Source organism: Somniosus microcephalus, chromosome 9, assembly GCF_052327205.1.
Source record: "Somniosus microcephalus isolate GS21.2 chromosome 9, FLI_Smic_1.0, whole genome shotgun sequence".
In the NCBI taxonomy this organism is placed as follows: domain Eukaryota; kingdom Metazoa; phylum Chordata; class Chondrichthyes; order Squaliformes; family Somniosidae; genus Somniosus; species Somniosus microcephalus.
In genome coordinates, this window is record NC_140995.1 from 160913526 (window position 1) to 160927484 (window position 13959).

At 42.5% G+C, this 13959-nt stretch overlaps 1 protein-coding gene across 1 annotated transcript in view; it reads right to left on the reverse strand.

Moving 5' to 3' along the window:
- mms22l (MMS22-like, DNA repair protein) overlaps window positions 1–13959 on the reverse strand; it is a 313635-nt gene that overhangs the window by 51031 nt on the left and 248645 nt on the right. The window lies entirely within an intron of this gene.

The window sequence follows — 13959 nt, forward strand, 5'->3', positions numbered from 1 at the left end:
TTCTAGTGGCACCGACTGGATAAATTTCAGTTAACTGAATACTTCTGAGCCAGATTGCACATTCCACTGAGCTCATCTATATTTAGATTTTTTTTAATGTTATACATTCCTACAAGAGTAACAAATTTCCATTAAAATATATACTAAAATGTAACCATTCTAAAACTTCCACCAAAATCTACCCACAAAGCCCCTTTGGGACTATCTTTAAGTGACTGCGAGTCTCTTATTACAGGTTCAAGTCTGAGCCATTTATTGCTGGGAGGGTTCTTTAAATGCTTGCCCTCCCTCTCAAAACAAGCAATTATTAGGACAGGTTTTACTTTACACTATACAGATGATCTTCAATCTAGAAGCAGTTGCCATACTTCCAAATTTCTGACATAATAAAAATAATTATTGAAAGAAATTTACTCATGGAGTAGACTAATACATTGTCACTCATTTTCAGGGTAGACCCATTTGTCGAGGCTTGCATCTCTATAGCTATATTGTATCCAATATAAATATTTTCATTTGCAGTATAGAACACTAAAAATTACACTATAGAACACATTTAACTCGTGCACCAAACACGATCCCGATTCTTTACATTGAGAGAGGAATGCCAATTAAGTGACTATTTATAAAATTGCTATATTCTTAGGGCTAGAAATTCGGTGCCTCAGTGCCTCTGGGGGGCGATAATGGGGCGCTAATGACTGACAGCCGCCCGCAAAATTCACCTGGCGGTTTGCGACAGCGGTGACCCCTAGCGTCATGATCTCCTGTGCCCGAAGATCGTGATGTCATCCGGCTGCGCAGCGCCTCGGACCCGAAATTCATTTCCGCCCCCTGCAGCATCGCCGGGCGATGACACCGACAGTTGCAGGAGGCGTTGATCGGGTGCTTCAGGGGCGAGACTTAAAGGCGAGGTGGCAGAGGTAGGTGAAAAAAAAATCTGATATGCTCGCTGCATTTTTCTTTCGTCGCCAGCGATCGATCAGCCCGGCACTCTGCTGCAGTGCATCGGGCTGATCGCGACTGCCGTCGGGGAACCAGGTAAGTTGCTCTCCCTTGCAGAGCCTGCAGCCTTTAAGGGAGGGAAGGAGCCTTCCAACGCGGCAGCGCTGCACACCTACCGCCCCGCCTGCTGCGCTCCAGGAATGAAGTGGAGCGCTTGATTTAGTGCTCCACTTCCTTCTTGGAGCGCAAAACCACATTTTTTTTCAAGTTGAGAAACATTAGTGCCTGGTGCTAATTTTCTCAACTTTTAAAAGTTAGTGCCCCAAACGGGGCTATAATGAATTTCTCCCCCTCTATAGTTTTGGATTTTGCATAATATTAGATACCATGGGTGATTAGAAGTCTGCAATGTAGTCAAGGGGTTAAGCGTTCCAGCACTTTGTAACTACAGTCTACTCCTCTGAATTTGGAGTTGGTTTATATGAATTACTGGATAGTTTTCATTTTTTGTGCATAAAATCATCAGGAGCAGACTGTATGCTATCTTCCAAATCCTTAGATTAAATTACAGCCGTACCCGTTTAAGGATATATTTGAGCACCTATTGTGAATTTTATGGTGCTAATTTATGCAGCTCTCGGGTCAATTTTATACCTGATTTGTACTCCAGGACCACTTGTACAATTGTTTTCCACACCTGCTGATAGTTGTTTTCTTTTTGAGATTGTTCTTTGATTACACTGTGTTCTCATACATTGTTTTCATGGTATACAGCAGTACATGATCCAGTGTGACAGGTAATACATACTTCAGAGAAGACGGTCCCTATTATAGTGCGTGGCTGTTTTACCAGCAGGGGGATGAAAGCAAACCGGCAGTGCAGCAGCATTTCCCCCATCACGAAGTGGTGTGATGCCTCCTGAATCATTGTGAAAAGTTATCCCAGAAAATAATTAAATATTGCACAAGTTTAACTGGAAACTGGGAGTTTAATTTAAAATCCAGTGCATCAAGATAGAAACTGTTAAAAATGAAGATATCCCAATTAGGGAAGTGGGGGAGAATGGAGGGGGAGAGAAATCACTTTATACTCAGTGAAGTATCTTTATCCTATGTGATATATCAGTTGTGGCACACTCAGATTTGAACCAGATCATTGCACCTTTCTGTGCACTGGCCCACCTCCATGGAACCAAGTAGTCATTTAGAAGCAAACACAAGAAATGGTTCTCAGTACAGATGTGCACTTTCATGACAGATGAGAGTGGAGAGAAAGAGCTGCTGCATGTGACATTTATTCAGCCAACAACCTGACTGAGGTAGCTCCATTTTACTTTGTGACCCGTTGTGCCACTTTGTTAGACGGCAGAGGTTTGGAGGAGTCATAGAGTTATACAGCACGGATAGAGGCCCTTCGGCCCATCGTGTCCGCGCCGGCCATCACGCCCTGTCTAATCTAATCCCATATTCCAGCATTTGGTCCGTAGCCTTGTATGCTATGGCATTTCAAGTGCTCATCCAAATGCTTCTTGAATGTTGTGAGGGTTCCAGCCTCCACAACCCTTTCAGGCAGTTTATACAGGATATGGCTTGGGAGGCCGGTGGAATGGAAAATCATATTGGGGAAAAGAATTCTGATCTCTCATAAACTGTCAAGCCCACAGAATAACTCACATTTTACACAGCTTTAATAAAAATAAAATGAAACTTGGAAAGAGGCATCGTCACCTCTGCAAGATTGCTGGGAAAGAGGTTTTCCTTTCTCTCTACACACACCTGAAATGCAATATCATTTGTGTTACGGAGACTTCCATTTATTCCAATTGCACGTGACTTCATCTTATTGTGATGAAAATGATCCTCCCAAAACATTAATGAGGAATGCCTGGAAATATTATGTTTAGAATTTGAGTAGAGAAATGCTACTACAGTACTAAAGTGAATTGAAATGAACAAAGGTGCACTTAAATATCAATTAAACTCCTTTATTTCCTCAAAGTGTTTGGCTTGTACGTGCCCATGAAGCAATAATTAAAACAAATATCTTCTATAAAATCCAGGGGAAGAAGCACTTACTTTCTCCATCTTATGTTTCAAATGTACTGTAAAAAAGCTAACATTTAAGAAGATGATCAACTTTTCAAAGAAGATGCAATACATTTGGTTTATCGGGACTTCACTGGGTGCGAAAGCTAGTGATATCGGTATTCATTTCTACAAAAGAAAAATGTACAAAATAAACAAACTTCAGATAATTAAAAAAAATAAAATGCAATAATCAAAATAAGACTCCAATGCCCTCTCATGTGGGACTGTTCACCGATCATATTCAACGATCATGAACTAGGTTTGGTTGCCTGTTAAGGAAACAGTGCCACGATATAATACTATATCTCATTTTGAGACAATGTGGCATGAATTCAATAACACACTCAATTTTCTTCTATTTCAGGAGTAGTGTTTCTGCTACTTAATCTAATTCTGAAGTTGCAAGTTTCCAGAGGTTTAATACAGATATGTCTGCAGGGAATCAATGTTTCTGTAGCAAAAGAGACATTAACAAATCTGTCTGGAAGAGTAGGTTGGCTCGTATTATACCAGCAGGCTGATAAACTAAATAACATGCTTATTAAAAACAACCTGTAGAAATGTGCCACTATTTCTCCTTCCATTTATCTTCTGGTCAAGTCAATTGGGACTCTGCATTAACGCTCACACAGTATTATTGCATTTGAGTTATTAAATTCCATAAACAATGTTGTAGAGTTGCAGCTAAGATATATGAATACAACATAATATGATTTGGTGCCCATCAGGACGACCTTCAAGACTGCTGGGAACCTCTGAGGCTAGACACATTTCGAAGGAGCGGCTCCTCTGCTCAGAAACTTCAGGCTGCCACTGCACATTACTGCCGGGACTGAATTCAATCCAGTGATTTCAATGAAATTATGGGCAGTCTGCCTGCTCCACAGTGTGAGCCCCCTAAGTGGGTATATTTTGGCAGCCATGGTTCCAATGTTGTTAAAGAGAGAAAGCTGCCATCCAACACAAACAGACAAATTGACAAACAAGCCTTTATCATTACAAATCGATTGTTTCTGGTCTTCTCTTTGTAAATAGCGCATTTCTGATCAATTTTAACCGATAGCTTAATCTTCAGGCACCTGATGTTATTTGTTGAATAGCTCCATTGGTAAAAGGAACAACCATCTTTATCTAGGCTCACCACAGTGTTACAAATGTTGTACTAACTTGCTTATAAATTTCCTAAATATTTTTGTTTCAATACAAATTAAGGGATACTCCACCTTATTATCGGAGTTAGTTTTCTCGTCATCGTTCCACTTCCCTTCCTCTCATGATTCGTGTTGGGGCACGGAGCTATGAATATCGGCAGCTCTCTGGGTACTTTTTCTTAATGGCAGTTCTTCGTGTGTTACTCCAAATAGCTAATGTTGTCAGACTATACAATTTTAGGGGCAATAAAACTGAGCCAGATTCAAATCCATAGAATCATGGAATGGTTACAGCACGGAAGGCGGCCATTTGGCCCATCCTGGCTCGCTGCAAGAGCACTTCAGCTAGCCCCGCTCCCCCGTAGCCCTGCAAATTTCTTTCTTTCAGACACTTATCCAACTCCATTTGGAAAGCTGTGATTGAGTCTGCCTCCACTACCCTTTCAGGCAGTGCGTTCCACATCCTAACCACTCGCTCGTTAAAAAAGTTTTTTCTTACGTCGCCTTTGGTTCTTTTGCCAATCATCTTAAATCTGTGTCCTCTGGTTCTCAACCCTTCTGCCAATGGGAACTGTTTTCCTCTATCTACTCTGTCCAGACCCCTCATGATTTTGAACACCTCTATCAAATCTCCTCTGCTCCAAGGAGAACAACTCCAGCTTCTCCAATCTATCAGCGTAACTGAAGTCCCTCATTCCTGGAATTATTCTCATAAATCTTTTCTGCACCCTCTCTAAGGCCTTCACATTCTTCCTAAAGTGCAGTGCCCAGAATTGGACACAGTACTCCAGTTAAGGCCGAACCAGTGTTTTATACAGGTTCATCATAATTTCCACACTTTTGTACTCTATACCTCTATTCATGAAGCCCAGGATCCCGTAAGCCTTTTAAACTGCTTTCTTAACCTACCCTGCCACCTTCAACGATTTGTGCACATATACCCCAGGTCTCTCTGTTATTACACCCCCTTTAGGATTGTACGCTTTAGTTTATATTTCCTCTCCTCATTCTTTCTACCAAAATGCATCACTTCACACTTTTCTGCATTAAATTTCATCTGCCACGTGTCTGCCCATTTCAGCAGCCTGTCTATGTCTTCCTGAAGTCTATCACTATCCTCCTCACTGTTCACTATACTTCCAAGTTTTGTGTCATCTGCAAATTTTGAAATTGTGCCCTGTACACCCTCGTCCAAGTCATTAATATATATCAAGAAAAGCAGTGGTCCTAGTACCGACCCCTGGGGAACACCACTGTATACCTTCCTCCAGTCCGAAAGACAACCGTTCACCACTACTCTCTGTTTCCTGTCACCTAGCCAATTTTGTATCCATGTTGCCACTGTCCCTTTTATTCCATGGGCTTCAACTTTGCTGGCGAGCCTTTTGTCGAGTGCCTTTTGGAAATCCATGTACACTATGTCAACTGCATTACCCTCATCAACGAACTCAATCAAGTTAGTTAAACACGATTTGCCTTTAACAAATCCGTCCTGGTTTTCCTTAATTAATCCACACTTGTCCAAGTGACTGTTAATTTTGTCCCTGATTACGGTTTCTAAAAGCTTCCCCACTACCGAGGTTAAACTGACTAACATGTAGTTGCTGGGTTTATCTTTACAGGCTTTTTTGAACAATGGTTTAACATTTGCAATTCTCCAGTCCTCTGGCACCATCCCCGTATCTAAGGAGGATTGGAATATTATGGCCAGTACCTCCGCGATTTCCTCCCTCAATTCCCTCAGCATCTTAGGATGCATCCCATCTGCTCCTGGTGACTTATCTACTTTAAGTACAGCCAGCCTTTCTAATACCTTCTCTTTATCAATTATCCTATCAAGTGTCTCCACTACCTCCTCCTTTACTATGTCTATTGAAGCATCCTCTTCCTTGGTGAAGACTGATGCAAAGTACTCGTTTAGTACCTCAGCCATAACCTCTGCCTCCATGCATAGGTCTCCTTTTTGGTCCCTAATTGGCCCCACCTCTCCTCTTACTATTTCTATGCTTATAGAAGACTTTTGGATTAGTGTTTATGTTGGCTGCCATTCTATTCTCATACCCTCTCTTTGCCCCTCTTATTTTCTTTTTCACTTCTCCTCTGACCTTTCTATATATAGCCTGATTCTCAGATGAATTTGCAACCTGACATCTGTCATACGCGTTCTTTTTCTGCTTCTTCATATTCTCCATCTCTTTTGTCATCCAGGGAGCCCTGACTTTAGTTGCCCTGCCTTTCCCCCGAGTGGGAATGTACCTCAACTGTACCTGAACTAGTTCCTCTTTAAAGGCAGCCCATTGTTCCATTACAGTTTTGCCTGCCAATCTTTGATTCCAGTTTACCTGGGCCAGATCTGTTCTCATCTTACTGAAATTGGCCTTCCCCTAGTTAAACATTTTACTCTAGATTTCTCCCTATCCTTTTCCATAGCTAACCTAAACCTTATGATACTATGATCACTGTTCCCTAAATGTTCACCTACTGACACTTGCTCCACTTGACCTACCTCATTCCCCAGAACCAGATCCAGCAATGCCTTCTCCCTCGTTGGGCCGGAAACATACTGATCAAGAAAGCTCTCCTGAACACACTTCAGAAATTCTTTCCCTTCTCTGCCCTAAACACTATTACGATCCCAGTCTATATTAGGATCATTGAAGTCCCCCATTATTACTACTCTAAAGTTCTTGCACCTCTCTGTAATTTCTCTGCAAATTTGCTTCTCCATATCTTTCGCACTATTTGGTGGTCTATAGAATACACCTCTGGGGTAGAGAATTCCACAGGTTCACCACCCTCTGAGTGAAGAAATTTCTCCTCATCTCAGTCCTAAATGGCCGAGCCCTTATTCTGAGACTGTGACCCCTGGTTCTAGACTCCCCAGCCAGGGGAAACATCCTCCCTGCATCTACCCTGTCAAGCCCTATAAGAATTTTGTATGTTTCAATGAGATCACCTCTCTTTATTTTAAACTCGAGAATATAAGCCTAGTCTACTCTCTCCTCTCCTAAGCGCAGTGTCCATGCCACAAGCTCCACACAGTAGGCCCTCAAAACTGCACCTGGGTCCTCTATGCGTTGCAGGACCCCAATTTGAATAGATTAGTGAGGCTCCCACCTCACTGTTAAACTTTTATACCTAGCCAAGTGAAGCAATAAAGCTAATTATGCTCCTGAAATCTTTATTCAAACAACTCCAAAAAAAAATACTGTTGCAAAACTTGCCAACTATTTTAATGTACATCATCCCTTTCTTAATTTCAGGTAAGTTTCAAACTAGAATCATTGAATCTTACAGCACAGGAGGAGGCCATTTGGTCCATCGTGCCTGTACCGGCTCTTTGAGCTATCCGGTTAGTCCCACTCTCCTGCTCTTTTCCCATAGCTCTGCAAATCTTTCCTTTTCATAGAATCATAGAAACTTATTACACAGAAGGAGGTCGTTCGGCCTGTCGTGCCTGTGCTGGCTCCCTGAAAGAGCAGTCATGCTCAATCCCACATCCCTGCTTTTTGTCCGTAACCCTTTACGTTCCTCATCCTTTAGTACTTGTCCAGCTTCCTTTTAAAATTATTTATGGAACCAACTTCCACCACCTTTTCAGGCAGAGCGTTCCAGATCCCAACAACTCTGAGTGAAAACAATTCTCACCTTCCCTCTAGATCTTTTGCCAATGATTTTAAATCTATGGCTTGCTAAAGGGAATCGTTTTTCTCTATTTACTCTATCCAAACCTCTCATCATCTTTAAACCTCTACTAGGTCACCTCTTAACCTTCTCTGTTCCAAGGAGAACAGTCCTAACTTTTCCAACCTCCCCTCATAACTGAAGTCCGTCATCCCTGATAACATCCTGGTAAACCTCCTCTGGACCCTTTCTAAGGCCTTTTCATCTTTCCTGAAGTGTGGTGCCCAGAATTGTCCACAATACTCCAGCTGAGGCCTAATCAATGATTTATAAAGTTCGAACATGATCTCTTTGCTTTTATATTCTATTCCTCTATTTATAAGCACAAGTAACCCATATGCTTTTTTAACCACCTTATCAACTTGCCCTGCCACTTCTAAGGATTGATGCATATGGACACCAAGGTCTCTCTGCTCATCTAGACTTTTCAAAATCGTGCCATTTATAGTTTACTGTCTTTCCATATTGGTCCTCCCAAAATGCATCACTTCACACTCCTCCGCACTGAACTCCATCTGCCATGTTTTTGCCCATTTCACCATCCTGTCTTCATCATCCTGAAGCCGATAACTATCCTCATCGCTATCTACTACTTTGTCAAGTTTTATATCATCTGCAAACTTTATAATGCTGCTCCCTACACCTGGGATCATTTATAAAAACTGAAAGAGAGTAATGGATCCAAAACTGACCCTTGAGGACCACCACTGCAAACCACCCCCCAGTCTGAAAAACATACATCTACCACCACCCGCTGCTTCCTGTCACTGAGCCAATATTGTATCTATACCACCACATTCCCCTTAATTCCATGGGCTTCCATCTTCTTAATAAGCCTCCTGTGTGGCACTTTGTCGAATGCCTTCAGAAAGTCCATATATACAACATCTACTGCACTACCTTGATCAACCTTCACTGTTATCAAGTATTTATCCAATTTCCTTTTGAAAGTTATTATTGAATCTGCTTCCACCACCCTTTCAGGCAGTGTATTCCAGATCATAACAACTCGATGTGTAAAAGAAAATCTCATCTCCCCTCTGGTTCTTTTGCCAATTATCTTAAATCTGTGTCCTCCAGTACAGTGGAAACAGTGTCTAATCTAACAAAACCCCTCGTCATTTTGAGCACTTGTATTAAATCTCACCGTAACCTTCTCTGCTCTAAGGAGACCAATCGCAGCTACTCTAATCTCTCCAAAGAACTGAACTCCTTCATCCCTGGTATCATTCTGGTAAATCTCCACTGCATCATCTCCAAGTCCTTGACAACCTTCCTGAAATGTAGTGTCCAGAATGGGACACAATGCTCCAACGGAAGCCTAACCAGTGATTTATAAAGATTTAGCATAACTTCTTTGCTTTTGTGTTTTATGCCTCTATTTATAAAGCCGTGGATCCTATATGCTTTTTTAGCAGCCTTCTCAACTTATCCTGTCACCTTCAAAGATTTATATATGAACTAGAATCAGGACACGAATAATCCCTTTGTACTCTAATTGAAAAACACCAATTGATAACTCCAATAACACTGAAACCTTTAGAGAAATCAAACAGGGAGAACAATAGTCAATTAACTTTTAATTTGTTAAACATTTCCCCAGAAAGTTAGGAGAAACTTGCACATGTTAATGATATTAATTTATGCTAAATTATAATTAATTGTTTTTCATTTCCAAAATATTTGGTCAGTTGGCAATATGGTAGCCTGATCAGATCCAAATTAAAGATACTCAAATTGATTATATTTCATCTATATTTCACTAGTGTGTGTGTGTGCCAGCTAACTTGTCACTATGCTCGAAGAGTGACCCCTACACAGATGACATTTAGTAGAACAGTTTAGGAACAGGATAGAAGGATTTGTGGATAAATACAGACAGAGATAATCAATAACCCCATGGAACATGATGGCTCTGGGACTAGAGAAGGGTGGAGAGAGAAGGGATTCAGTGAGAATCACAGAAACCCCACAGTGCAGATTGAGGCCATTTCGGCCCATCGAGCCTGCACCGGCACATATCCCACCCGATCCCCGTAACCCCTACACCAACACATATCCCACCCTATCCCCGTAACCCCACGTATTTAATCCCCCCTAACACTAAGGGTCAATTTATCATAGCCAATCAACCTAACCCGCACATCTTTGGACTGTGGGAGGAAACCGGAGCACCCGGAGAAAACCCACGCAAACACGGGGAGAATGTGCAAACTCCACACAGACAGTCGCCCGAGGCCGGATTCGAACCCGGGTCCCTGGCGCTGTGAGGCAACAGTGCTAACCACTATGCCACCGTGCTGAGAAGGATGGGGAGGGGTGTGATCTATGAAGGAGGTGCAGATTTGTTAAGTCAAATAAGAACATAAGAAATAGGAGCAGGAGTAGGCCATTTGACCTTCGAGCCTGCTCCGCCATTCAATAAGATCATGGCTGATCTTCAACCTCATCTCCACTTTCCTGCACTTTCTTGGCCGGCACGGACACGATAGGCCGAAATGGCCTCCTTCCGTGCTGTAACTTTCTATGATTCAACACTCCAACGGGTTTCAACAGTGCCAGTGCTCAGGATACTGGGCGAGGGCGACAAGGAGGAGGTACTGAACGCAACAGCAGCAGTTTGATAATTGAGCAGTCACGGAATCGGGGGTCTGTACATCTCTACGAAGATTAACTCCACTCCGTCAGAGGGTGAGCAAGAGCTCTCTCCAATTGCGAAATCCAAGTGTGAAATCAGAACACAGTCCTAGGACCCCAGCTATTCACAATATATATATAAATAAATGATCTAGATGAGGGAACTAGATGTAATATCTCCAAGTTTGCAGACGACACAAAGCTGGGTGGGTGTGTGTGCTGTGAGGAGGATGCCGAGAAACTCCAGTATGATTTGGACAGGTTGGGTGATTGGGCAGAAGCATGGCAGATGCAGTATAATGTGGATAAATGCGAGGTTATCCACTTTGGTGGCAAAAACAGGAAGGCAGATTATTATCTGAACGGCAATAGATTGGGAGAAGGGGAAGTGCAACGAGGCCTGGGTGTCCTTGTGCACCAGTCGCTGAAGGTAAGCATGCAGGTGCAGCAGGCGGTTAAGAAGGCAAATGGTATGTTGGCCTTCGTAGCGAGAGGGTTCGAGTACAGGAACAAGGATGTCTTGCTGCAGTTGTACAGGGCCTTGGTGAGACCACACCTTGAGTATTGTGTGCAGTTTTGGTTGCATTATCTGAGGAAGGATGTTCTTGCCATGGAGGGAGCGCAGCGAAGATTCACCAGGCTGATACCTGGGATGGCAGGAATGACGTATGAGGAGAGATTGGGTCGATTGGGCTTATACTCGCTGGAGTTTAGAAGAATGAGAGGGGATCTCATTGAAACTTATAAAATTCTAACAGGAGTAGGCAGACTAGATGCAGGAAGGATGTTCCCGATGGTCGGGGAGTCCAGAACCAGGGGTCACAGTCTAAGGATAAGGGGTAAGCCATTTAGGACAGAGATGAGGAGGAATTACTTCACCCAGGGAGTGGTGAACCTGTGGAATTCTCTACCACAGAAGGCAGTGGAGGCCAATTCATTAAATATATTCAAGAAGGAGTTGGATATATTTCTCAAGGCTAAAGGGATCAAGGGATGTGGAGAGAAGGCAGGGACAGGGTACTGAATTTGGATGATCAGCCATGATCTCATTGAATGGTGGTGCAGGCTCGAGGGACCGAATGGCCGACTCCTGCTCCTATCTTCTATGTTTCTATCCCCATATCCCTTGATTCCCTTAATATTCAAAAATCTATCGATCTCTGTCTTGAATATACTCAATGACTGAGCCTTCACAACCCTCTGGGGTAGGGAATTCCAAAGATTCACCACCCTCTGAGTGAAGAAATTTCTCCTCATCTCAGTCCTAAATGGCCGAACCCTTATTCTGAGACTGTGACCCCTGGTTCTAGACTCCCCAGCCAGGGAAAACATCCTCCATGCATCTACCCTGTCAAGCCCTGTAAGAATTTTGATCACCTCTCATTCTTCTAAACTCCAGAGAATATAGATCTAGTCTACTCAATCTTTCCTCATAGGACAATCCCCCCCATCCCAGGAATCAGTCTGGTGAACCTTCGTTGCACTCCCTCTATAGCAAGTATATCCTTCCTTAGGTAAGGAGACCAAAACTGTACACAATACTGCAGGTGTGGTCTCACCAGGGCCCTATATAATTGCAGTAAGACGTCTTTACTCTTATACTCAAATCCTCTTGTAATAAAGGCCAACATACCATTTGCTTTCCTAATTGCTTGCTGTACCTGCATGTTAACTTTGTGATTCGTGTACAAGGACACCCAGGTCCCCCTGAACACCAACATTTCCCATTTAAAAAACACTCTGCTTTTCTATTTTCCCTACCAAAGTGGATAACTCCACATTATATTCCATTTGCCATGTTCTTGCCCACTCACTTAGCCTGTCTATATCCCCTTGAAGCCTCCATGCATCCTCCTCACAACTTACATTCCCACCCAGCTTTGTATCATCAGCAAACTTGGATATATTACATTTGGTCTCCTCATCCAAATCATTGATGTAGATTGTGAATAGCTGAGGCCTAAGCACTGTCTACATCAATGGACTTTACATGACCCTTAACATTTTTTTAACTCATATGACCACAGATGTGCTGTGCGAAATAATAACCAGTTTTGTATAACGATAGTTTAATTGTGAGTACACAATGTGAAATGTTGCAAAACTATTATCCGGGGTCAGAAAGAAATTTGTAGAACTATTCCTCAGTTAACTAAATAAATGGAAGAGAATATGGGCATGATTTTCAACTGCCACCCACCTGGTTCTTGCCTGAAAAAAGGGGTTGACGGCAGTTGAAAACCAGACATCTCCCCAGTCGGCTCATGGACTCCCAAGGCCCATCGGATGCCATGTCAGCTCGGACTGTAAATGATTGAGCAGCACACCTGCCTGTTTTGGTTGGGACTGCAGCGGAGTGCCCACTTGGTGCCCACAGCTCGCCGGCTACATTCAAACAAGGCCCAAACCTGACGCCAGCATCGGGCAGGGCCACTCCACCAGCTGTGCTCTCATGTCAGGTGGAACTTGGAATTCCCCCCCATACTGTGGGAGGAAGGAAGTGGGTTTATGGGCAAAATAGCATTTTCTCATGCCATGCTTTATTTTGTTCTTAAATCAATGGATCAATATAAATTAAACCTAACTCAAATTCTAACCAATTCTGGTTCCAATGACATTCAGATTCTGGTTCCAACGATATTCGGAACGCAAATTTTAAAATGCATGTCATATATATTTTCTTTTTAATTTGTGTGATTAATATAATTGCTAAAACATTCAGAAATGAGATTTTTATTATATCAATGAATTGCCTTGTTTCCCTACATAACAACAGTGACTGCACTTCAAAAGTAATTCTTTGGTTTTAAAGCACTTTGGGATGTACGGAGGATGTGAAATGCACTGTATAAATACACATTCTTTCTTTCCATTAGCTCAGCACTATGGACAACATAGAACACTGGTTAACAACTCGTGTCTATTCTGATACAAGTCCTAGTAAATAAAATCCAATTACACCATTGCACATCATCGTCAGTTCATACAGACCCAACAATGAACAGCTAGTACTTGTCTAGTTTTGCTATTCTACCAACAAAACCATTTTCAGCACAGAATCCTGCACTTCTGCTGCAATCATAACTGTGGATGTCAGTTGCTAAATAAATACAGTTCACTTGTAATCAAACAAATGTTGGGTAACTTATAGTTCCCCTGAGCCACGTGAATGATTAAAATTGCCTATATTTGAATGATTAAAATTGCCTATATATGAGTGACAAAAGTTGGCTGGAATGTGCAAACTTCAGGCCACCTAGAATGATATCGCTGTGCCAGCTCACTCTTGGGTTATTTGAGCTTGAAAGGGTTAACGTTTCCAATTATCTGGTCTGCTCACATCAAACATACTTGGGTGTGAATCGATGTCAGGTGCATCCTATGCCCAGGAGGCGAGCACCGTTTGCGCTCAGCACGGCTCGGCCAGAAGCCGTTAACTGGATGAGGCTGAAGT